Genomic DNA, 24957 nt, shown 5'->3' with positions numbered 1-24957 from the left:
GCCCGCCTCCTCAGTAATGATGCTGTCTACCGTAGCATCACTAATGAAAGTCAAGTCCCCACATTGTTTGGGTCACGTTTTGGTTTGTGGCAGGTACATGAAGCTGATTCAGGCTGATTCAGTTGTGCTTCAAAGAAGCTGGGAAATAAGGAATGAAAAGAAAAAGCTAATGAAAGAAAGAGAAACAGGCAGAACAGGACAGAAAAGAAATGAAGAAGAGGATTCTGCTAGGCCAGTCTAAGGGAAAGTGGTGTGATATTGGAAAATGATTACCAAACAGGCATCCATTATTCAACAGCGCAATCAGGGAGGGCACAATCTCCTTATTTATGCCAGCTCTGTAAATCAGATTTGTCGGTTTTGATCACTCTAAAATTTCCCAGTCACACGCCGACAATATTGGGTGAATATTACACTGTCTAATGGGTAATTGATGGTGGCATGCGACACCGGTCGAGAAGAATGGACGGCCTGCAGGAGCAAGGGGAGGGGGGGGAGGCTGAAAGGTGTCGGGAGAAGAGATGAGTATGTGAGTGTAGTGTTGCTTCATATAGAACAGCCTTCATCCTGGGTCTTCTTTTCCACACAGGCAGGCTGGAGCTGTATGCACCATCCTGCTCTGCTGGCTAAATAGTGGATTGTGTTGTTTCAATCCAGACTCAGCAGTGATTGTTTTTGACAGTGAAAGCCTTTTTTTTTTTTTTTTTTTATCCTATCATTTTTTGCTGCTTAGTGTTTTGTGTGAACTCAATATTTGAAAAGAAGTAGACTTAATTGAAATTTCAAATAAATGTAGCCTTTGTGTAGAGTTAGGCGAGGATGAGTGTGTGTGTGTGTGCGTTGTTGTTTTATGCATGAGTGTGCGTGTGCATGACGGGCAGAGGTCTATACTACAGTGTTAGGAGGCAGGCAGGCAGACATGATGTGCTCTGAGTCGCGGCGTCTCTGTGAGGGTGGCCTGACCTCTGCCTTCAGCTCCGCTTCACAGGACAGCAGCAAATGAGAGGTGTCATTGCATGACAGCAGCGCAGCCCCTCTTTAGAAGTGACGGTTCGTCGAAACGCACACAGACACAGAGGCACACACACACACACACACACACACATACGCACATACGCGTGCGGGCAGTCACACCATGATGTGGAACTGTGGGCGGGCATATGTGTACACATGCATGCAAACATGCAAGCGGAGGCAAACATTTGCAACAGTTGGAACATAAACAGACATAGATGCACAAATATTTGCGCGTACACTTCCATACAAATTCCCAGGAAAACAAAGCACAGATCAATAGCTTAGTTTGGTGAACATGCAGCTTTTGTTTGGGGAACAATGCTTTGGATTCAATTTTGACCACTTAGTGCTTATGACTTGCGTCGACTAGCTCAAAAAATCAAACTCACTTGCAGAAAGGATTGTGTCAGACAACAATCTGTGCACACTCGTTTTGGATCTGCTGCTTCTCTTTAAGGGGGTTGAATTGGAAAGGCCATTGTAGTATAGATAATCTGTCTGTCGTGTGCGTTTGAATTGGATTGATCGCTGTGTTTTTTGTTTGTTTGTTAGTTTTTGCTTGTGTGTTTTGAATGTACTGCGAGATTTTGGTAAAGAAGCTCCGTCATGAGCAGATCCAGGGGGTACAGTCGCAGCGTGTCGTCAGACATAGAACAGTTTGATTGCCACCTTTAGGGCGTTACAATAAGCAGCGTTATATCATTTAGATTTTGTAAAAGAGACAAAGGTCGATGTGAAAGTATTGTGTGTTCGTTTACGTCCTTTATGCACACGTGTCCTGTACTTTTGTGTATTTGCTCTCTTAAGTGCAAGTGTGTGTGTGTGTTAGTAGACAGAGACGCTGCTCTTTAAACTAGGGCATATCCACCTGCCATCTGGAGGACTCCACAGACACGGCCCCCTGAAAATGCTGACAACACACCTCTGCATCTTCCTACTAACTCCCCCTAAGACACACATACACACAGTTCTACTGTAGCTGCTCTGTCTCTACTCATGAACCGTCTCCCTGTCTGTCCCTCCTCTGCTCTCTCTGTCATTTCCTTTATCTCAGCCAGTCTCTCTTTCTGTCTCAGAACACGTTTCTCTCTCTCTCTCCAGCCAGTCCTGCACTTATGCATTCCCCCAAAATTTAGCCCCCCGCCCCCTGCTCCCTCCCTTGCTTCCAACTGCATTGCATTTATGTTTCATAATTATTGGGGCCTGTGTAAAATGATATTTGCCGTGCTAGTGGATGATTTATAAAATATAACTGAGTAGGGTGAGGGGCAGGGGGACATGAAGGGTGGTGGTGGTGGTGTGGGGGAGTTGGTGCAAGTTTTCCCTTCACTTCTTCATCTCAGTTCAGCAGTTAACGAGGGGGATGGATCACATATTTACTGTTAACAAGGAGGATGCCATCATTTCTCATTCCCCCTCACCAATTGCGCCCCACAGTCCCATGCATAATAAATCAGACCCTCTGTGTCAGCATTGGTCTCTGCATACAGACTAGAAAGCCATAGTGTGTGTTGTGTGATCTGCTACAAAATGCAGGGGAAATCTGAAGCTATGCTCTCAGAGCTGGATCCTCGCTTCCCTTCCATTGCTGCAATGTATTCAGGTCATTGCCAGGTCTCTGTTAAAATGATTCTTTGCTCTGCCTGTGTTAAGCTCCCGCATCTTGTTCATTTTACTCAAATCTGTGTACCCCATGCCCTGAATAAATAGCGCTACACGTTTTAGTTCTTTAGTCTCAACCCTCGCTGCCGCTCGCTTCCCGAACGAAGGCACTGCCCTGCTCGTGTAAGTGACCTAATTTTCCTGCTCGGCCCAGCGTTTTCCGATGTGAGCTGTTCCAAAATAGCTTGGCTACAGCAAAGCGTGGCAAACTCATTTCCATCTTGCATAACAAGGACCAAACATCCCCTCTCTTCCCAAGCTCAATGGCGAGATGGCACATATACTCCCACAGGCTGAATATCAGTTTCCCACCTCATTGTATGAGGATGATGGTGATATTGTGAATTTGACTAATTCATTTTCTCCCCAACAGTTTGTGCATTCTGTCTATTCAGTCTCTCGTGTTTATTGTACATGTGTTTTCTAAGTGTAAGTCTGCTGTGATTAAAAATTAATAGGATATAGGTGTTAGCCTAGCCTGGAATATAAAGTAAGAGAATATATAGTCACTATAAAGGCAAAATCTGTTGAGTTCTAGAAAGAATCAGGGCAACACACATCAGATATAGCCTATACTCTATTTCATACCACAACATCAAAACTACTCATATCAACTATAAAAAAGCCCATTGCATTGCAGACCCTGGATAATGTCATAGTAAGACGGCATTACCAAACATTATGAGGACCGTACATGCAATTGGCTCATATCTACTCCCTGTCATTGAATTGGCTTTGGAGGGAGATAATGAGGAGTAGGGGGTTGAGAGAGGAATCATTATTTTACCCATGGCTGCGGCACTTCTTAACAGGGTCTGTAGGGTGCCTTCCCAAAGCTAATGTAGAGAAATGGAAACAGATGGAAGGCATGATTATTTGATCTGCAAAGAGCTCTTGGTGGGCTTTGTAGTAACTGGACTAGACTGCTTAGAGGCAAGAGAGTGGGTTGTATATTTCTGTGGGTGTGTGTATGTGTTTATGTGTGTTCTAAGGGAAGTGCATTAATGTGCACGGGTGTGGGTGGTTATTGTTTGTGTGTTTGGATGCCGCCGTGCATGTGAGAGTGTGTTTGTCCATCTGTTCGTATGTTTGAATGCATCACACGTGCCTGCTCGTGTGTTTGCGTACTCCTCCAATAACAATCCGATTACTTGTCTCCCATTCCAGACATTCTTCTTCTAATTAGGATTGAGCAGGGATACAGGTAGAAAGCTCCTCCACGCACTTTTCACAGTCCATGTAGTACACTGCATGTGCAGGTCTTATCCTGGAGGCTGCGTGTGCTGCTTTCCCACACACTGCCTCGCCATGCCGCCTGTTAATTTTATAACTGTGCAGAGCTTTGCACCTGTGGGCAACAGCGGGGCCAATCTTGTGCACGAAGGGCGCTCCATTCTAAAATGTTCATTCATAGTTACACTTTTCAGAAAGGCACTTACAGAGCGCAGGTCTCATATGCTGCACTCCTACACACACACACACACGCCGTACATAAGCTGTAGATCTGCATCTGTACAGCATCCTGACACCGGTGCCTCCTCTGGGTCCACCCAGAAAGTACGTAAACACACATCAGACATACAGAGGCATATGGCTCTATACTGTACAACCCACACACAATAGAGAGAGAAGAAGCCAGGCTGTGTGTTACTCTATTGATCTTACTGCACTACTGGTGCTGTCTCCATGCTTCTCCACACAGTATTCACAGCTGCAGCAGCACTCCCACATACCAGCACTGCATACATTGGCTTTGATAGGACAGTGTGGCATACACACATCCATCACAATGCTGCTGATAATGCATGCTAATAAACCCAACATACATTTCAGATGTGTCAGAGTACATGCGTGTACCCTCACACTGTATACAGCCTTGCATTGTCTTTGTTTAATATATACACACACATGCAGCCACACTATAACATGTGGTTCCCTGTCAGGCGTGGGGTTGGAGGATGCGGCTGGCTGGTGTGTGTGTGCGTGACTGGCGGGCCACACCTGTCAAGAGTACTCCATAGGCTCAGTGGTGATGCTATCTGACAGCGTGGCTGCCATAGCAGGATGTGTGTGTGTTTGTGTGTTCCGTGACCATTTGGATGAGTCACTGTTATGCCTCCGCTGCTACGTTCCCCAGAGGACCCTCTAGTGTCTGACTGGTGGTTCCAGTGTGTGTGTGTGTGTGTGTGTGTGTGTGCGTCTCTGTGCTTTTTGTCTGGCTGTGTGTTCAGACCCTATTAACAGCTGGCCTCTGACTCACACAGTAAACAAACACGTTGAACCATCAAAATTTTTAGCAATCTAGTCTCTAGTAGTGTTTGCACCATGCCTCTGCAACACATTCAAACGTCCAATGTGCTGAAACACTCACTCCTCATCTGCTGCGTACTTGTATCTGTAACACAGCAATCTGCTTTAATTTATGAGAAGGATTTACATTTAAGAACAACACCTTCGCCAAATTGGCTCATTGTGATGCAAATCACGTCGCTTTAAACATAATGTTTCAGCCCACTTCACATTGCATGTAGCAAACGATTACTTTCTGGATGCAACTCTCAGACACCATCCTTCAATCATGGCCACCACAGACCCAGCATTATGAAGCAGCTGTACCCTCCAGTGCCTCTCAGCAGCACATGCATTTGGCTGAAATATGCAGCCCAGCTCCCAGCGTTAACTTGCATGTATAATTACCGGATATGCTGCCTGCCGCTGATAACTCTCCCAAACAATGTTTGAAGGGGGAAGGCGGCGATGAATTCCCAATGAAGTGTGAAAAAGACTGATTAAAATTGCTGTGGTCAAAAGCCACAGCATCAGTATGTTCTGCTCTCGTGGACCAGGGGAGATGGGAGAGAGGCTCTGCAGTCAAGATAGCTACCTTTTTTTTTTTTTTTTTCTGGACTTGAGATAGATTTTTGGTTTCTATTTTGGTCCACAGTGGAAATTATAGCGGTATACATTTTATAGTTCATTTATTTCAGTTATTTTTTTAACCTTATACAATTGTATCTAATGGATGGTTGGGTGTAAAGCATGCAACCTCTTCCATGTGTTCAATTCATTTCCTACTATGCCTTATGTGAATTGTTGGATTCTGTGTCTTGCATGTGCGTGCACTACATATACGCATGTGTGTGTGGCTCTGTAGCACAGCACAGGCGCCAGGCAGCCTATTCGCAGCGGAGGGAGGGATGGATGGCGCTCTGTTCGAGGGATGTGGGCGTCAGGCTCAGGACACCTAATTACAGCCGCGGCTCCCACAGCCTGCCTGCATCTCCCTTAGCCCCCGTGTTTGGGTGCATCTTCGCCGGCAGAGTCAGATGATACGCTCCCGCCGTCTCCGAAGCTTTGGTCTCGGGGGGGGGGGGGGAGCGCTCCACCTTAGCGCAAAGCACCACTGTGTCTGATTAGCTGGCTTAAATGAGATCCCCAGCTATCTGGGTATACTGTCATTCTCTTTGTTGACAGCTATAAGACGGGCCGCCAGACAGCCGCCCGTACACATTTAGCTTGTTAGCACGATCAGGAGATTTCTATATCATGTCTAACAAACATTGGCATTACAAATCTGCAGGGACCTCATTTAGTGCAACTCTAGTTGAGAAACTAGTTAGCCACTAGCTAGCTGTGTACGTCTGGGCTAACAAGCGCTGACAAAAACAGGGAAGGCCTTTTTTCTTTTTCTTCCGTCCTCTTCTTGTGCACTGATGTACAGTTCAGTAATTGGTGGTTATTAGTGGGCTTGCTGGAAGAGGAGCTGGGTTGCTGGTTAACCCTTTCCTCCCTGCAAGCGCGGCAGTTGTCTTTCATCTCATTTCAGAGGATTAAATAGCAGAGAGATGGCAAGAGAGAGTAACAGAGGGAGACAGAGATGGATGCCTATAGTGGGGGTTGGTTGTTATATTTTTTTGCCAGCAGCAGATGCCAGGCACAGTGGTTTCAACCAGGCACACTTTAAAACACAACACAGCTGCCTTCCCCGCATCTGGGCGCTGGGTAGAAAAAAGGATGGAGGAGAGGAGAGGAGAGGAGAGGAGAGGAGAGGAGAGGAGAGATGCAGAAGAGAACAAGGCAAAACAAAAAGACAGGGTATAAGAATGAGAGAGAGAGTAGGAGGCAGACTGTGGAGAGAGAGAGAGAGACAGAAGGAAGACGAAGGAAGAAGGAGAGAGAGAAGAAACAAAGGCTGACACAGATAACATCTATCAGCACAGCAGAAACATGGGCTGGGTTTACCATTATAAATAGAGAGATCCCCCCCCACCCACCACCACCACCACCACCACCACCTCATCCCCAGTTTAGCATTCCCTTCCAAAAGCTGGGAACCACTAACTGGGCCAATCCACAACAGGGATTAGCTATCTAGCTGCAGAGGCATTTAAATATGCTCATAGCAAGCTCCGTGCTCTCTGTGGGTGTGACTGTAAACACAAACACATACTGAGGTGTCAGAAAGAAGAAAGAGAGAGAGAAATATACGCTTTACGCTTTTTTTTTTTTTTCATTTTTACAATAATGCATAATACATGCACATAATACAATACTGTAGTGTAAAGATTAGGAGCATCTATTTTAAGATTGGAGCTAGTAAATTTGTTTACTTTGCAGAAAGATTAAAAAAAATCACAAAAGATGTGAAATACGCATGAAGACATATGAGTAAAGACTTCTGACTATAATGCATAACAGGCAAATACAATGTACAACACAAGAGAGACAGAAAACTATGGAGATGTTGAAATTGTTGACCTTACATATATTCAATTTATTGAATATACTGTATACCACTCTGTACATGCTCAACGCCCTGGGGGAAACGCAGTGAGTCACTCTTTGAAAGCTGCCTATTGAGCTGTGTGATATGTAAAATAGAGGTAGATTGAAATGTCCTTTCTTTCTCAATCTCCACCTGTGGACAGTGGTGCAGAGCAAAAGTCAGTGGCACTGAAAAGGGAATTACTCACTATTATTATTTTACAACATGTATAATTTCAAAGACCCTTGCACCACAGCATGCTTGTTTCTCTCCATCAGTCTCACCCCCCCTCCTCTCACCCCCTCTTTTCTTTTGTTCTACCTCTATTAGAGTTGTCCTTGACTGCCGAGCGCACACGCAGTGCAGCCTTTGGTTGCGAGGAGGCAGTCAAACGCTCTCTCGCTCTCCTGTTCAGACAAGAATAGGAGAGGACATGGGGGAGCGAGCGAGAGAGTGAGAGAGGGAGGGAGAGACAGAAAGGACAGCGAGGAAAGAGAGGAGAGAGCCTTTTTCGATTCAGGAAACATCTTCCTAAAGCCACGAAGAGCTGTGAATGAGATAGGAAGCGCATTAGCAGGAAGTTGGCCTGATGACTAAGCGTCTGAAGACAGGGTAGAGCTCCGGGCCTGTTGTTTGGAAAGACAGTGAATGAACCGTCTGCCAAGAAAGAAACCCTCATAAATTGTGTTGCATCATTCACTGAGATGCACTGTGGAGCTTTTTTGGACCTGGGAAACCTGCTCCCCAGTGTGGAACAGCAAGGTGGCGATGAATACAGAAAAAGATGACTGTACAAATGTTTGGTGACCTCGCGATGAAAGGGAACATTAATCACCTCGTGTTAAGCCACGGTTTGGTCGGGTGCAAACGGGTCAAACAGAGAAATCTAAAGACGTTAAATTTAAGGCTTCAATCAGTCCTTGTGTTCATGTCAAGTGAATACCAGCAGCTACAGAATGGAGTTGGAGGTTCGGGTTTGCCATTTTGCAAAGCACCTTGATGCAGAGAGACATACAGCAAGACGAGCACATAAACAGCTAATAGACATATGGACAGGCAGACAGGTAAACAGACAGACAGACAGACAGACAGACAGACACAAAGGCAAACAAATAGAGATACAAACAGATGACGAATAGACAGGCAGATAGTCAGGCAGATTGGCAGAGCGGCTGACAGGCTGGCCGCTTTCCGGCAGAGAGGTATTGGCTAGAAAGAGTGGCTGGCAGGCAGACAGGCAGATGGACAGGCAGGCACCCATGCACAGAGACAGAAACACAGACACAAAAGCAGACAGACAGGAGATTTGAAGGATAGGCTGGCTGCAAGAGAGACAGGCATGCAGAGCAGCAGAAAGAAAGGCAGGCAGAGAGGTTGCCAGACAGTCATGCACCGTTGGTAGCAGGACAGGCAGTTGGCGTAGGAAGGAGACATGGGGACAGCAAGTGCCTCTGGCAGAGAAGGAGAGCGAGATAGAGGGAGACAGAAATAGAGAGAGACAGAAAGAAAGATAGAGAGAGAGAGGGAGGGAGAGAAAGAGAGAGAGAGGGATGAGGTCAGTGCACGGCTGGCTGGCTGACTGTTGATCTGTGGCACTGGACTGGCAGAAGAGGCTCCTCAGGGAGAGAGCAGCTCCACGCAGACTCCATCTACATCCCCCCAGCCATCCACCCATCTCTTCATCCCTCCATCCTCCAGCTGGGATGGAAAAAGGAGCTTATAAAGGGAGAGAGACTTTTAGCAAACAGTGGCACAGATAGGTGACGGAAGACAAATGTGAACAAAATTACAAACGTCATCCAGTTATGGTCGAGAGAATGCAAGCAGGCATGAAAGCATGTAGCGTCTGAATTGGGTGCAGAAATAACAGAGAGTCTCCTCTTTTCATCTTTTCTATAACACAGTTGAAGGACAATGTGACAGGGCTTGCTGCTACATGGACCCCAGGCCTTTTAGAAAGGGGCGGTTGTGAAATTCATGCATGCATCTTGTCATGTGACATTATATAATACCACCAATAATAAACTGCATGTTATGTATGTAACCTGAATGATTTCTCATGGAGTCTTGCAAGTGTTTTGGACTGACTCCTCCCAACCCATCATGTGACACCTACACCTGGAGGCTGCCCTTTAAAAGTCCTGAGTCTCTTCCTCTCTCTGTCTCATTCTGCTTCAGCAGCCAGCCACAGCCACCTTGTTTTTGTTTGTTCTCTTGTTACTCTACCTGCAATAAATTCAATCGTGTAAGCGACGCTTACAGCTATTTTTAAGTTATCTCTGTTGCCTCCCTTGAGCCGGGGCCCTAACATGTTGGGGGTTCGTTTGGGAGAGGTGTGCTGGTTAGCATTGGCTGTTGTTGGTGACTAAATGTTTTCCCATGTTGGTGAGGGCTCGTGGTCATATGCTATGGAAATATGGCAGTGGTTTACTGAAGATGTTCAGGCTTTAAGTACAAATTAGGTAGGATTCAGGGGGTTGCTTTTGTTTAATTGTGCACTCAGGAGCTTACCTTTTGCGCTTTATGTGGAGGCTAGTTTAGGCGAGTTAAAGTGATAAGTTATAGTGTCCTTGATCCTAACTTATGAGTGTTTTGCAACTTTTGGTTTTCAAGTGTTAGAGTGTACCTTGGCTTTCTGTGTAGGCTAGATTTCTTGAGTTGGAATTGTTAACTATTATCTTATTGTGTGTGTGTGATTGGGTGATAGTCTATGCTATCTTGATAGTTGATTGGAAGCACCCTCGGTCGAGTTGCTTGAGCAGTTGACTAAAGATATTTTAAAGTATTTAAAGGAAAGTATTAGGTACATCTATACCTGAAGAAAATGCATTTCAAATGTCAGATGTTGTCATTGGGTTAAGATTATGGGAATTGGCTTTACTGCAATTGCATGATAAACACAAAGAGAGGCAGTTGAACAAGAACATGAATGTTTTCTTAAAGAAACTGAACTTAAACAAGCTGCTTTATCAGGTTCTGCAAATTCTCAACCATCTGGTTTTGATGTAGTCATATTTATGAGATTAGTTTTTGTGGAGAAGGATGTGGAAAACTATCTTCCCCCTTTTGAACATGTAGCATTTGTTTCAACGTGCCTGGACCTTGCTTTCGAAAGGTGTCCTGCTTGGGAAAGCACAAGAAGCTTACCCTGCTTACTGTGCCATTCCTGAGGCCTATTGTGTTCCACTAACGCTTTAGGGTCTTGACAAAGATCGATAAACTTACGTCAAATTTGCTAAGGAAGAAGAGCATCTTTTCAATAATGATGTGAGTCTTAAAAGGCGGAAACTAAGGAAGACTAGAGACAACTGATTTTGTTGGAAGAATTTAAAAATTGCCTTCCAAATGCAGTTTGTACACATCTCAATGAGCAACAAGTGTCAACAATCATTAAAGCTGCAGTTCTAACTGATGAATTCTTGCTGACACATAAGACAAATTATGACAAAGGTGAGGATGAGCAAAAGAGAAAATTTAGAACTTGCTCCTTAAAGCCAGATTCTAACCCAGTCTTGAGTAAGTAGCAGAGACCTTCTAAACCTGTAGCTCTAATAAGGACTGCGAACTCAAATAGTGTCTGATGAAGTTGCCGTGGCTCTCTGCCCTCATATTCCTATTGAAGGCGTTTCTTTCATTAAGTGAAATTATGTGGCTGGTGGTAGAGTACTTGTAACACCTGAAGTTGTTTCTACACCCATAGTGTTGGAAGGGCCAGGTAACCTTGAGCAGCAGTATCCAGGCATACCTCCTGTATGTGTTGCGACTTGTGCCATGACAAGAGCCCAGATAAAGAAAAATGAGTCAGAAATCGCACTCACTGATACATTCTTCGCAAGAGGTGATGCGCTGGTATTTGGATTTGATTAAACATTTCCCTCTCATGAGGAGTTTAGGCAGCAACAGAAAGCAGACAGCACCTTTTCTCCACTTTTTGAGGCTGCTCTTTCAGAGGATGCAATTAGGGAGGTTTCTCATGGCTATTTTGTGAGCAATGGTGCGCTCATGAGGAGTGGACTTCTCCTGAGATGACTTGTGAGGATGACTGAAACTGTGCATTCCAAGTAGTTGTCCCAAGTGTTTACCATTCTAATGTCTCGTATTTGGCTCATGATAATTCTTGCCTTTGACCATTCTGATGTTTGTTTCTTTCAGTCAGACCCTTGAGGTTTATACTGATCACAACCCTCTTGTTTTTATCAGCAAGATAAAAAAACTCTGTCTGAAGTCTGTTCTTGCAAGGGTATAACCTAGACATTTGGCATATTAGTGGAAAGGACAACGTGCTTGCAGATGTCCTCTCATAGTTGTAATTTGTATTGACTGTGAAGGTGTTAAGTATGTAACCTGAATGATTTGTCATGGAGTCTTGCAGGTGTTTGGCACTGTCTCCTCCCAACCCACCATGTGACATCTACACCTGGAGGCTGCCCTTTAAAAGTCCTGAGAACTCTCTTCCACTCTGTCTCCTTCTGCTTCAGTAGCCAACCACAGCCAACTTGTTTTGTTTGTTCTCTTGTTACTCTACCTGCCATAAATTCAATCTAGTGTAAGCTAAGCTTTTTATTTATTTATTTTATTTTTGACTTATCTCTGTTGCCTCCCTTGAGCCGGGGTCGTAACACTGCACAATGCACCACAGTATTTTAAAGATATACCAACATATATATAAATTACTGCATCACATGTTTAAACCCTCTAAAATTAACTAATTCTAGAGTGTCACTTTCACATTTCTCTTTTATCATGCACTACATTGAAAAAATTAGTTAACGATTGGATCTAGAATTACTTCAGTGACAACAATATGAGCCAACATTTTAAACAAACAGTACATAACCAATAAAATGCAGCCGTTTATTACAGAAGCGCAGAGAACCGAACAATAAAGGACAGAACTAATCATAGGTGGTACTGCTACGTGAGGTATAATATATCCGGATCATCTTTCCAGACCAACTCTAAAAAAGCCTAAGGAGGTATTTTCAGGTCACAGACGAAATATTAGAATATTATGGTGGTTTTGACTTACAGTGTTTAGACAGTTGAAGTATTGGATCAGTATGTCGATATGTGATTTGAGGTGCTGAGGATGTTTTTTATGGCTTTCTCTCAGCTAGAGTTACACAAGGTTAATGTTACAGCCGTGTGTGGGAGTGCAAATGTATGTGTGTGTGTGTGTGCGTGTTTTGCTGCAGGGTGCAAAGCTGCTCCAAATGTCCATCTGCCGAGTTCACAATCCACCTGAGCCCACAACATGCACATGTGCACCCCCACCCCCCCCAACACACACGCACAAACACAGACAATTTGCACACATTCAACACAGGCACATGCAGAAACTCGACATAGCCCAGAACCTCAAAAGTTGAGCGCATACCTGTACAGCCATGCTGAGTGTTTTCCTTGTTTCTGCTTTACTCTGAACGATCTTCATTCTCACAGCCATTTGCATAAAAACATCCCACCTTTTCTCAAGCTGTCACCTTGATGTAGCTGCAATACGCGGTGTGATATCAACATAACAAGTTTTCTGACAAGAATCCAGAAATGCACATATACATATTTCACAACAGGTGTTAAGAGAAGTATGGGGGAAAAGGAAGGAATACAGCGGAACAGCCCGAACACATAAACAGGCACATACGTATACACACAGCCACTCATACTGTGTATGTCTGCATGCACGCTTCCAGTTCTTGTTTGCAGATGATTGTTTTTTCAGCTTGTATTTCGGTGTGGGCATGTGTGCTTGGCACACCAAGTGCCAAGCTGATAATTATTGAAATGAGCTTGTGACTTGCTGTCGCTGGTATGACTCCGTCAAAACCCAAGTGCCACATGAAGCACCTCTTCTTTTTCTGTGATTTAGTGTATGCTTTAAGTGACACTAGGCATGGCTCAATTACTATACTGTCCTAATAAAGAAGCTCTCTGAAAAAGTGCATGAGCTGTAATGTCCAAATAAAGGCTACTTTTATGGATGCTGTACTCATTTATTCAGTGAGTGAGTACAGAGGCAACTCTACAGCAGCCAAACAGGTGCCATGCAGCTGACATTTTATAGGTCTCTAAAAATATGCAGAAGTTTTAAAGCAGGCTTTCCACATGGGTTTTAAGATGTTCTTTTAAGGATAGAGGCGGGACTGTAATTAGAAAATAAAAGAAGTTTAACATATGATTATTTTAAGCATCTCTTAGAGACTCATGTACCAATAGCCAGAAACATTTTTTATAACAAAAAAATATTTCTCATTTTGACATTTTGACATTTTTGACTCAACCCAAGTCTGTGAAACTGAAGCAACACAATCTTAATATGCCCGCGTCATTGGGAACAAACATGATCACTCAGGTACATTCAGGTAGTCAGCTGACCTCACCAACTTGCCAGCTGAAATACAGTCATCTCTGCAGTGATGATCCAATGGAAGGCTTAGTCAAATCCAGTTGGTGACCTTTTTGGCCAAGCAGTGCATTTGATTGATTTTGTTCAACTACTGTGACACGTCATGTCTTGCATATGAAAGCCTGATTGTCTTAAGTCTTATTTAATCAAAATAAGTGAAATTTGCCTCAGTTGGCTGTAAAATCTGCACCATAAAACCCTAGACTCCCAAACTGACATCATGGACATTGTGGGGATTGTTTTGTACTGAATTTAAAAAACACATGAGACAACTGCATGTAGCGTTATTGGTAAGAGCATGACTGCTTCTCTGGTGCTGCTTTTTACAAAGGCAAACTCCACAGAAGAACAATAAATGTAATCCAATAATGCAGTTGGTAGTTTGTAGTTAGTTTTTTAGGCACTGTGTTTTGTGTGTGTGTGTGTGTGTGTGTGTCTTTAAGGTGTTTAGACACTTTGCAGTTCTAAAGTGATAAGAATACAGCAAAGCATCGAACCTCCATGCTAAGCCATCTTATTACTCGTATCACGCGTACTCATTCTTTTTAATTCCTTTTTTTGAACTGTATTCATAACTCTTTATTTTGTTAAATGAAAAACATTGTTTTGCAGAAAAGCAAGTAAAGAGTTAAATAAAGAAATGTAATATTTATTATAGAACATTGTCTATAGGTGCAGAATGTTTAGCATATGCATGTCCAAGTTTCACATGTGAATGACAAACAGCTGCTTAGCCTGAGGCTGCAGGGTTCATTTTACCACTCTTTATTAGCTAAGCTCTGCTAATATTCTATAGACCACTGGGTAAAACCTCGTGGAGCAAATAGGAACGTCGTCATAAGTGCTTCCAACGTGATAGCAAATAGCAACATTAATGACTGAATCAGGGAATCTAGTTTTTCATTTTGTTCAAATGGGGAGGGAGCTGTAAGTAGTGAAGAGGGCACATTCTGCCACTCTGTGTGTATGTATGACTCTCTTGCTTCCTGGGACCTTATTTCGAATTACCGTGTGATTGAGTCAGTGCTAAACAAAATTCTGTCTCACGTATTCGAAGCCTTTTGACTTCCATGCTGAAAATATAGGTCCTGTTTGAGCAGAGAGTGAGAGGACATTTTCTATTCCCTTCTATTAGCCAGCTATTTTTGGTGGCAAAGGATACCCAGTGACTGTGTAGAGCCTTGTCAGTGACGAATATGTTTGTGTGAGAAACAGGCGTGGGGTGCCTTCCCACAGGAAGATATCTGTGTGTGTGTGTGTGTGTGTGTGTGTGTGTCTGCTTTTGAGATGGATGGAATTGAGGAGGATATTCGGTGTTTTTCTATCTTGCCTGCAGGGCTGTGCGTGTGACAGAAAGAGAGAGAGAGAGAGACGGCATGTGTGTACAGTGGCAGGGTGTTCTCTCTTTTCCTCCCTCTCTCTTTCTGGCTCGCTCCCCTGCGGTGATTCAGTGTGTGTATGCCCATTAGCTCGCCCAAGTGTGTGTATACCTCTGAATGTGAATGCCTGCAATGCTATGTGTGTGCCTGCCTGCTTTGTTGCCTATGCTGACATACAGCATGCCAAACCAGGGGTACCTGTGTGTGTGTGTGGGTGTGTGTGTGTGTGTGTGTGTGTGTGTGTGTGTGTGTGTGTGTGTGTGTGTGTGTGTGTGTGTTCACACTGCACCTGCTGTCATCCCGGGGTAAAGCCTCAGGACATATTGGGTCATGTGACAGACAGCACTATCTATCTATCTGCAGACTGCATCATTGGTATTCTGGGTATACACTGGCAGCCAAGCAGGGGGTGTGTGGGTGTGTGTGTGTGTGTGTGGTGGGGGGTGATGATGGCAAGAGTGAGTGAGAAACAAGACAGAGGGCTTTTGTGAATAGAGCACTATAGAAAATAATAGAAAAGAGAACAATAGACCTCATCAGAGCATTGAGACCTAGGTGCAGTTGCACACACACACACACACACACACACACACACACTTCAGTGCATGTACTTGTACACAGTAAACAGACATGCATTTCTCAGCATGCCAGCACGTGTACACGCATTTCTATTCATCTGTAGATCCGTTATGGTGCCCACGTGCACGCATGTACGTGTACACAGATGCACAGTGATGTCCTTGCCAATTCATAAGGGAGATCTGATATGAATAACGAGAAGGACAACGCCACGAGGACTGAATGTTGGAAAATGTCATCAACAGCTACACAAAGGAGTTCTTTCATTAGCTGGGGCAAAGCTCTCCAACGCAGCATCAGTTCAGCATAGCTTAGGGGTTAAAATCCTATCTGATATGATAAAAGACAGCTAACCTTCAAAGACGCTTTGCCATCCTTTTCACTGCATACATACTACAAACTGCCGCTCTCCACTGATCTCTTAGTCTGTTTACCGAGGAAGGATTGTATATGCCTCCTCTGTAAATAAGCATTCAGCCTTCACTGACAGACAGCCACATGCAGGGGTATCAGTTCAGTAACCAAAGGTCCAGGATCTAATATCATTTGCCAGCAAAACATTCAGATCTGCTTATATTGAAATTTCTGAGGACAAGTGGAGCAATGAATGACGATATTATTGGTCAGTATTATCTGTTAAATAGCAGGGCTTCCCTTTTTTTATGGGATGTGTCACAGTTTTATCATTGAAAAAGCCAAAGACTGCATTAAAAGAATGTTCACTTACAGAACTCATAATTGATAACTGACGTTTTTTAAATCCCAAGATGTAACAAGTACCAAAACCACTGTAACAAACAGTGTAGAGCCTGCAGATTCTTTTAAAGGTTTAAGTGGGGCGTGGGGGGTTCATAGCATTTGATCAAATCAGGCTCTGTAATCTTTTTTTCTTTAAATGGCATAGAAATCAAAGTAAAAAAAAAAAAAGTATTTGTCTTCAGAGTCATCACTGAAATGAGAACATGTTGACGTAAAAAGATGCAGTGAGAATACAGGACTGACAATAAATAACAAGTTATTTTGTCGTTGCCTGTGCACAGCTTGGCTTAAAATTAAGGGTTTAAATATTTAATCATGCCTTTTATACAAGAGGCGTTGCGATTCTGACGCAAATGTAGTGTATAGATTAGTGAAGTGTAGTGGTAAAAACTTTGTGATCAGTAGATTTTTTTACACCATGCTGAACCTTTAACTTTTATCCTCTACTAAAACAAAATAGAAATGGGTCCATGAAATAAAAATGAGATTTAAACTTATGAAAGTTTCTACTAACAATTTCCAAGTTGTCCAACAAGAAGAAATTGCGCACAAAAGAAGTGTTTACTAACAGTTTACAGTGCAAGTCAGTCTCGTAAAAGTTCTGTTTCTACACAACTAAATTGCAATCACTCATTTTTTGTGGGAAATTTTGTTTTCTATTAACATAATGACCATATGTACCAGATACATTAATATTTAACATAGCGAGTGGATGTTTACAGGCAACAACATGCACAGGAATGTGATCAGGGAAAAATCGTGGACTGACTTAAAGGGGAAAAATGAACTTTGCACTAATTGTCTGTATTAAAATTTAAACAAAAACGCAGTCTTTGTCTAACCCTAACCAAAATGCTGTTTTGAGCTAAACCCAAACTGACACAGGAACTCAGCTGCATTAATTAATGTAATACTTCATAAAATAAAATAAGAAACGTTGCCTCATAACAAAATGATTAGGTTTGCTCTAAAATCTTAACTGTTTTGCATTTTATGCAACAAAACAAAAAAATTAGTGATGCCTTTATTTAGTTTGTCTACCAGGAAGACCAATCAGATTTTATTACTGTAATAGATCCCTAATACAAGTGTTTATTATGTATTTTCCTTTTAATCATTTCTGAATCTGTTCAAATCCCAGTTTCAATTTGAGCATCCGTTGAGTAAATCACAAATAAACCTGAATTAGCTACAGTCCACTTTTTTTATGTGTAAATAGAAGTGAGAAAGTCAGTTTTGTTCTTTTACTGGAAAGTGGGACGGGATTAAAAGCAGCTTATTGTAGTGTCACCTCTGTAAAATGTTAGCTGCATTCAACAGTTTTCAGCGATGTGTGGATGTTTATTGAAAGACAGAACTCAGTCATTTCCTCCGTCGTGCCTGATCATTCACACAGAGCCCTGTTCTATCAGTAGCAGAGCATCTTGAACACACCCTTGTGGCATCTTGCACAATGTGCATGAATAGTGTATTTTTCTATAGGCAGCAGCTCTGCACGGCTCTGTGTTTTCCTGTGGCTATTTCAAGTCTTGACTGCCTCACTCCTCGACCTTGGTGTTCTGTAGCTGCTGGGGATGAGAGATGGTGTTAACACTTCCAAAGGCGTAAATCACCTCTCCCTCTCTTTCTCTCCCTCACTCTCTCTTTCGTTGCTCCCTCTACCCTCTCTGCAATGTTGTTCTCTTCACTCGCTATCTGTGCTGAGAGGTGATTGGAGTCTTCCCAGTCTGGTAATGGGCCACATATACACACTCACGCGGGCACACACACCGACACATAACACACACACACACACACACACACACCTTTTTACAGCCGCACAGCAAAGGGAGAGAAAGAGAGAGAAGGAGACTCATCAAGTAATTAAGGCCCTGGCTCTCCCTTGGAAATTAAAGGAATGGCCCTTTGCTCTTCTCTCGCTCGCTCTCTCCATCTTTCTCTCTCTCTTCCTCTTCCTGCTGGGCTGATTGCTGTCTGGCTTCTCTCCTCACCTGAGTATTTCATTCTCTCCCAGGCAGCCAACCCATAGTGCATTGTGCCGGTGATTACCCCACTGTGGGTAATTGTGGCGAGGGTTGGCTAGATGTTATTTCCCCCACACTCTGCCCTCACAGAGGAGGAGGCGGCTCCCTCGAGAAAGAAAATGGGTGGAGGGGTACACTTTTAGCTGCGTGCGTGTGTGTGTATTACTGGGAGGGGCAAACTAATAATGAGCATGCTTCATGTGATCCTGTGTTGGATTTTATGTATTCATTTCTCGAGTTATTTATTTCTTGAGTAGGCTTATCCAGGCTGCTTGAGTGGACGCTGTGTGTGTGTGTGTGTGTGTGTGTGTTTGTGTTTGTGTTTGCGAGCAAAGTGAAGCCCAGCAGGTCACGCACGCGGTCAGTTCCATCTCTCACGTCCTTGAAGAGAAAAGCAGGTCAGAAAACTGCTTTTACCTCGTCTCACTCTTCCTCTTTGATAGGAGCAGGGAAGTCATAAAGAGGCAGCCCACTTCACTATCTGACAGCTTCTTTCACCCCTGAACCTCAGCGCCTCAGACAACGCTGCCAGCTCCAAAGATATTTTATGGGAGCGATTCGGCCTGACAGGAAGATTTTTTTTTTTTAAGCTGTTGCAACAAAAGATCACACAATAGTTAAATATGATTGAGTTGATTGAATACAGGTAGCTCTGTGCTTACCTCTTTTTGTCTGCCTGTGTATCCAGGCTGCACCTGTGTGTGCACCGGGTTCAGCCCCACAACCTTCAGTAGAAAGTAGTGGTTGTAGAAAATAAATGGATGGGTGGATAAAAGAAAACAATATGTGCTTTTGGACTGGAAAAACTTTCTTTTTTCTACTTTATAGAACTGTTGGTGGAAGAACCTGCTTTTTTTATTGTGTTCACACTGCACAAAGAACAATCATCACTCTTAGAAGCATTTTGAGACTTCTTTAGCTTTAGGGTAAGAGATAAAGGTCTAGCAGCACAATAGAAACCGTGACTGACTTATTGGTCAATGCGGGACCAACAGAAGCTGTTAAACCGCCATTTATAAAGTGGTAATACACCACTGGCCCCTCCCAAAACGTGACGTAATAGACGTGATTTTGAGGCCTATTACAAACAGTATGGGATTACGACAATAACGAAGGGCGTCAAGAGAGAGAAAAGTTTAAACTTGCCACTAGTGGCTAATTCCTTTAGATCTTCATGTTAAATGACCAGCAGTAGCCTTCTACCATCACCTGACATCTGACATCCTGTCGCCTGTGTCCGACTGTGGTCCTCACAAAAGCCCACAGCTCAGCTAGAGTCGGTTTTATCTACTGTCAAATACATTTTCCTAAATGTTTGTTTATATAAAGGACACAGAATGGAAGCTATATATATATATTGCATATGTATAAATATATACTGCATTATATACATTTGCTTGAAGGTAAGGTTGAAATTATTCCATTTTGTTTTATTGGATGTTACCCATACATACATTATCCAGAGCACTCCTGGAAAAGAGATTTTTATTATCTTTCTCAAGAGTTATTATCTTGGTAAACAAAGGCAGAAAATCAATACAGGAATACATAACTGTATGGCAACCATCAGCTGTGTTATGTCACTTCATCACTGTTACAGGCAGAGTGAATGCAAACAGAAAAACGCTCTTGAAGGTATGTAGTTCTCGGGTGGGGGGAGGGGGGGTCCTGAGTCGGTTAGTTCCTAAAACGGAGTCACTAAAGCAGTTTGGTCCCAAAGCAGAGCTAGTCCACTGTTGCACTTGTAGTTTTTACTAAATCCAGAGCTAAATTCCTCCCATGTACAAAATGGAAAAATGATTATTGCCTCTGACATTTGCAAACAAAAGTGGTTAATTTATGCTGTAACTGTGTATTTTATCAGCAAAGGAATTCATGTGGCTATAGCACAAAGAACTTAAATTAAATGAAACAGATTTTATTTTTTATTATTTTAATATTTGAATATTTTGCTGTAAGAAAATCTCTCTTTCCTCTGGATCCACTGGATGTTTTGCTGTAAAAATCCAGCAGCCTAGATACAGGGTCAGGGATTTTTTTGGTTGGTTTCTGCTGTATGGCTGTTTTGACAGTGTGGTCAGTTTGATGTCTCACTGGGATTTCAGAGGACTGTGGTGCTTTAGTTTAGGGATAAAGTGGATCATGTCTTTATAAACTGAAAACCTTTTTGAATTACTAACCTCTGAGCTGTCTGGTCACGGACATGACTCCTGCACAGACACTGTGAACACAACGGCAAAAACAAATCCAAATACCTATATGCGGGTGTGCTGCACAACAATTCATGACAAATAAAGAGCATTCACTTCATAATACGAGATATCTAGTAAGTAACGGCCCCTGTAAGTTAGCAGTGATATGTGTGCTGCTGCTTGTTATCTCGGTCTGTGTTTGCAGTCTTGTCCACTGGAAGTATTGACTTGAACAGGAAACATCGATAAAGGTGACAGCTGTCTTTATTATCACACCAGTCCCATCTTCTGCTCTCTAGCTAATTATAGACCATCACACAGTGGATACATATTTGTATATAAGCACACATCCATTTCACCTCTCCTCTTCAAGCTGTCGCGTCACCTACTTGCACACCATCACTCTTCCTTCCTCAATTCGGCATCGTTTCTGAGGGAAGAATGTACAGCAGCCTCACTCCTGCCTCGGTCTGAAATCCATTAAACACATGAACAGTAGCTACACTCTGACGATGCCGGTTTCATCTGCAGCATGATGACATACAGGCCAAGAAATCATAGCTGCTTCTTCACCTCCACTGTGTGTGAGTGTGTGTGTGTGTCCAAGAGGCAATGAACAGGCACCAAAAAGAACACAGGATATGGAACAGAGAGGAGAGAGCAATAGAGAGAGAGATTTCATCTCCTCTCTGCCTGTATACATTTCTGCTAAAATGTAGGTCAGGCAGCCCCAGTCACTCTCAGAGCCTGGGACAAGGAGATTGCTCTGTGTGTGTGAGTGGATGTGTGCATACACATCACATGAATAAAGCATGTCTCTCCCTTGTAATATGGGCCTATTTGTGGTTGCCCCCTTTATGTGCCGTGCATGTGTGTTTCTGGATATGATGGGTATGTTTTTTTTTTTTTTTTTTTTTTTTTTTGATGTGTGTGGGTGTCTAAAATGCCTGTCGTATACAGTATGTGTCATAGAAAATGTCACAGCGAACATCACAGCCCACTTTCCCCATACTGCTGTGTTCAGTACATAGCCATGCGATAGGGTATTCATTACAGTTGTACAGTTGTGTGTGTGTGTGTGTGTGTGTGTGTGTGTGTGTGTGCCAGGGCACACAGTCTTCCCAGGCTATATACAGTGTGTACCCTGGCTTTGATAGATATAGGAGCTCAGTAAAGGGCAGGCATGGTCCCCTCTTTTTCACCAAGGAATAGACTCTGCACACACACACACACACACACACACACACACACACACTTGTAGGATTCTGGGTTGAGGAGAACTGTATCATAGGAGAATGAAAATTATACCTTGTGTACATATGTGTCTATAAATGTATATCATTTTATAAGACGTGAGAGAGTGTGTGTGTGTGTGTGTGTGTGTGTGTGTATTCTCCTGTTGAAGCCCCATTCTTCCCTCGCTGCGCTCGGTCTGTCACTGTCCTTGGTGCTGAAACCACCCAACTAGCACCTCAACTCCATGACTAGATTACCATACATAAAAACACACACACACACACACACACACACACACACACACACACACACACACATACAAAGCACAAAACCAATGCTGTATTGTATTTTTTCTGTTCACTTAGACTCCTGCCATTTGTCATTTTCATTTTGTTTTGCTTTCTTTCTCCCTCTTACCCACTCCCCCTCCTTTTTTTCTGACACACACACATGCACACACACACACATATACCAGGGGAATGTGGGCTGTGTCCTGATGAAGAGTCAGAGAGCTGTGATTTGTCATCAGACTCCACATGAAGACCTTCATCAAAGGACAGGCCCATCACTTACACTCTGATTATAATGACCAAGGGGCCAGGGATGAGTGTGTGTGTGCGTATCTGTGTGTGTGTTTTGGGGGGTTGCTTGTATTTTATGGGGCAAAAGCAGGTTGGATTATGTCACAAATTTGTTAAAAATCACACATTGGGTTGATTTTGTTCTGTTGTTTTATCCAGGCCCAGATTTCTTTTGACTTTCTTTTACTGCTATGTCTGTTTTCTGAATGAAAACGCTTTAAGGCTGCACCGGTGACTGTAATCAAATACAAACCAGCCTTTGACGCTGTTTTCTGGAAAAAAAAAAAAAAAAAAGTTGTACAGTGAAAATGTTGTTTGAGTGGGCCATTGTTTCACGTTAATAGGCGTTTTCAAAGTTGTTTGCGCGATCCTCACAACTCCCTCACGCAGCTTCCAGCTTCGGCCACGCTTATTATGCACACTACAAAGGAAGTGGACAAGAAAAGGTCCAAAGCAGCAGTGTGTGATTGTGGTTTTGATGAATGAATGGTTAAAATAAAAAAACAGACCCCCTGCTGGTTCAAAGTGAAGTCTGTGTATGCACATAACCGCCACCTCTCCCTTTACGTAACATACAAGCGGCACTCGGAACACTCACTGTGTGCCTACGGTCGTGTTGCTCCTCGGGGACAGGCTATTGTTTTGATTTAAGCTGCTTCGCGATTGGTTGGGAATGACTTTGAGTGTGTGTGTGTGTGTGTGTGTGTGTGTGTGTGTGTGTGTGTGTTTGTGTTTGTGGGTGTGGGTGTTATGGGCCGTCTGGTAGGCTCCCTATGGGGGCCTTCATTCTTTGTGATACTCCCTATACACCATCAGCACCTCATCTGTTCTCTCCCATACATTCTCTCAATTAGCAGCACCGGATGGAAAGAGACAAAGACGGGCAGAGTACACAGACACTCACACTCCCATCTCTTTTTCTTTCTTTATCTTCTCCTGCATCTCAGGTTGTTTTACCTTCTTTTTTTAATAGAGAGTGGGACATCGGCCCCCTTCACACTCCTGCCCCCCCCCACCCCCTCTTCCCACTTTGCTCTCTTCCTCTAACTCAGCGGAGGATGAAGAGCCGAGGAGAGAAATCATGGAGGCAGGCACGGATCATTAGCTATATTTGTCCCCACTTCCTGCAGAAGATGATAGATCTAGCTAATTACCCCATGTTGCCAAGCCTATCGCACACGACAAGCGGCCGTCGTTATGGCAGAAATCAGCGTTCGCTTTGGCATACACTGCATAGCTGATGCTATATGACTATTCATGAGTCAAAGGAGAAGAGGAAATTTCAGATCCTGTCATGGCTGTGTGTGCGAATGTTGATTGTTCTGCAGATTATTTTAATGACGCATGTTCTCCGTCTTCTTTCTCCATCTGTTTAGAAAATGAGTCTGGAGGAGACGTGGTGAGCCATTCCTCTCCAGCTGAACATCAGTAGGTCATAGTGGAAGCAGAGGTCCAGACCAAAGATCCGTCTCAATCCCAAACCATTTCAGGTAGAGTTCCCGGGCACATCCTGTCGACACAAACTAAACGCTTTGGAAAGGGTGCATATTCCAAATGGAAAAACCTAAAAGAGAAAAGAAAAGACTGTCAGAGAATCGTTAACTATGCGAAATAAAAGTTCAGAGGTCATATTTAAGTCTTTACTTGTTTAAGTAACATAGATGTAAAGGTTCATTGTTTGTTAAATGTAAAAGTTTTGTTATTTGTTTTTGGTAGAAGCTCAGATGGATGCCTGCACCTTTAGTTATAGGAAATGACACTTTTAATGAGTTAAACAAGATCACAGTTGTGTTTTCAGTGTTTTCTGTTGGCCTTTTTCTGGAATGATTTGATTTCTAGAAAACCGTGTTCAAACATAAGCCAATACAAAGCAGTTTTTGTGTGGCGCCTGACACATCGGACTTCTGGTAGCAACTTAATTTATTCGGCTCCCTACTCGACGAACGCAGGAGGAAAGCAGTTTTACAAAGGAAACCTCGCGTCCACTTAGATTGCACAGCCATCACCTGAGGTACACACACCTGTTCAGATCCTGAGCTCTGGCAGCTCTCTGTCAACGTAGCTGGACTGTATTCAGATCGCAGCTTTACTCAACCTACCTGAGTCCTACCTGCATTGCTGCTGTCACCCACCAAAGCCATTCTCCATTCCAGTTAGGACTCTCCCCAGATTTTAGTTTGTCTCTCTGTTTCCATCACCCTTACACTCTCTCTCTCTCACTCACTCCTACTGTCACTCTCTCTCTCAGCGCCCACTCAGATGCTATCTCCACAGCCCTTCACGCTAATTCAGATGCACTTAGCATCGGTTTGGCACACATGTTTACTGTCACTAGATGATGCATGCCGTAAATACCT

The 24957-nt window shown here is 43.3% G+C and overlaps 1 protein-coding gene across 1 annotated transcript in view; it reads left to right on the top strand.

The window, feature by feature from the left end:
* The window catches only part of myt1lb (myelin transcription factor 1-like, b), an 82155-nt gene that overhangs the window by 5216 nt on the left and 51982 nt on the right, over positions 1–24957 (top strand). Inside the window, exon 2 of the mRNA XM_026355573.1 lies at positions 23977–24090. The gene's annotated coding sequence lies outside the window, so the exon portion shown is untranslated. The remainder of the gene's footprint in view (positions 1–23976; positions 24091–24957) is intronic.

The sequence above is a fragment of the Anabas testudineus genome, chromosome 12, assembly GCF_900324465.2.
Source record: "Anabas testudineus chromosome 12, fAnaTes1.2, whole genome shotgun sequence".
NCBI classification, from domain to species: Eukaryota; Metazoa; Chordata; class Actinopteri; order Anabantiformes; family Anabantidae; genus Anabas; species Anabas testudineus.
Note: the sequence above shows the minus strand (reverse complement) of the source record. Positions and strands in the feature narration are given on the sequence as shown.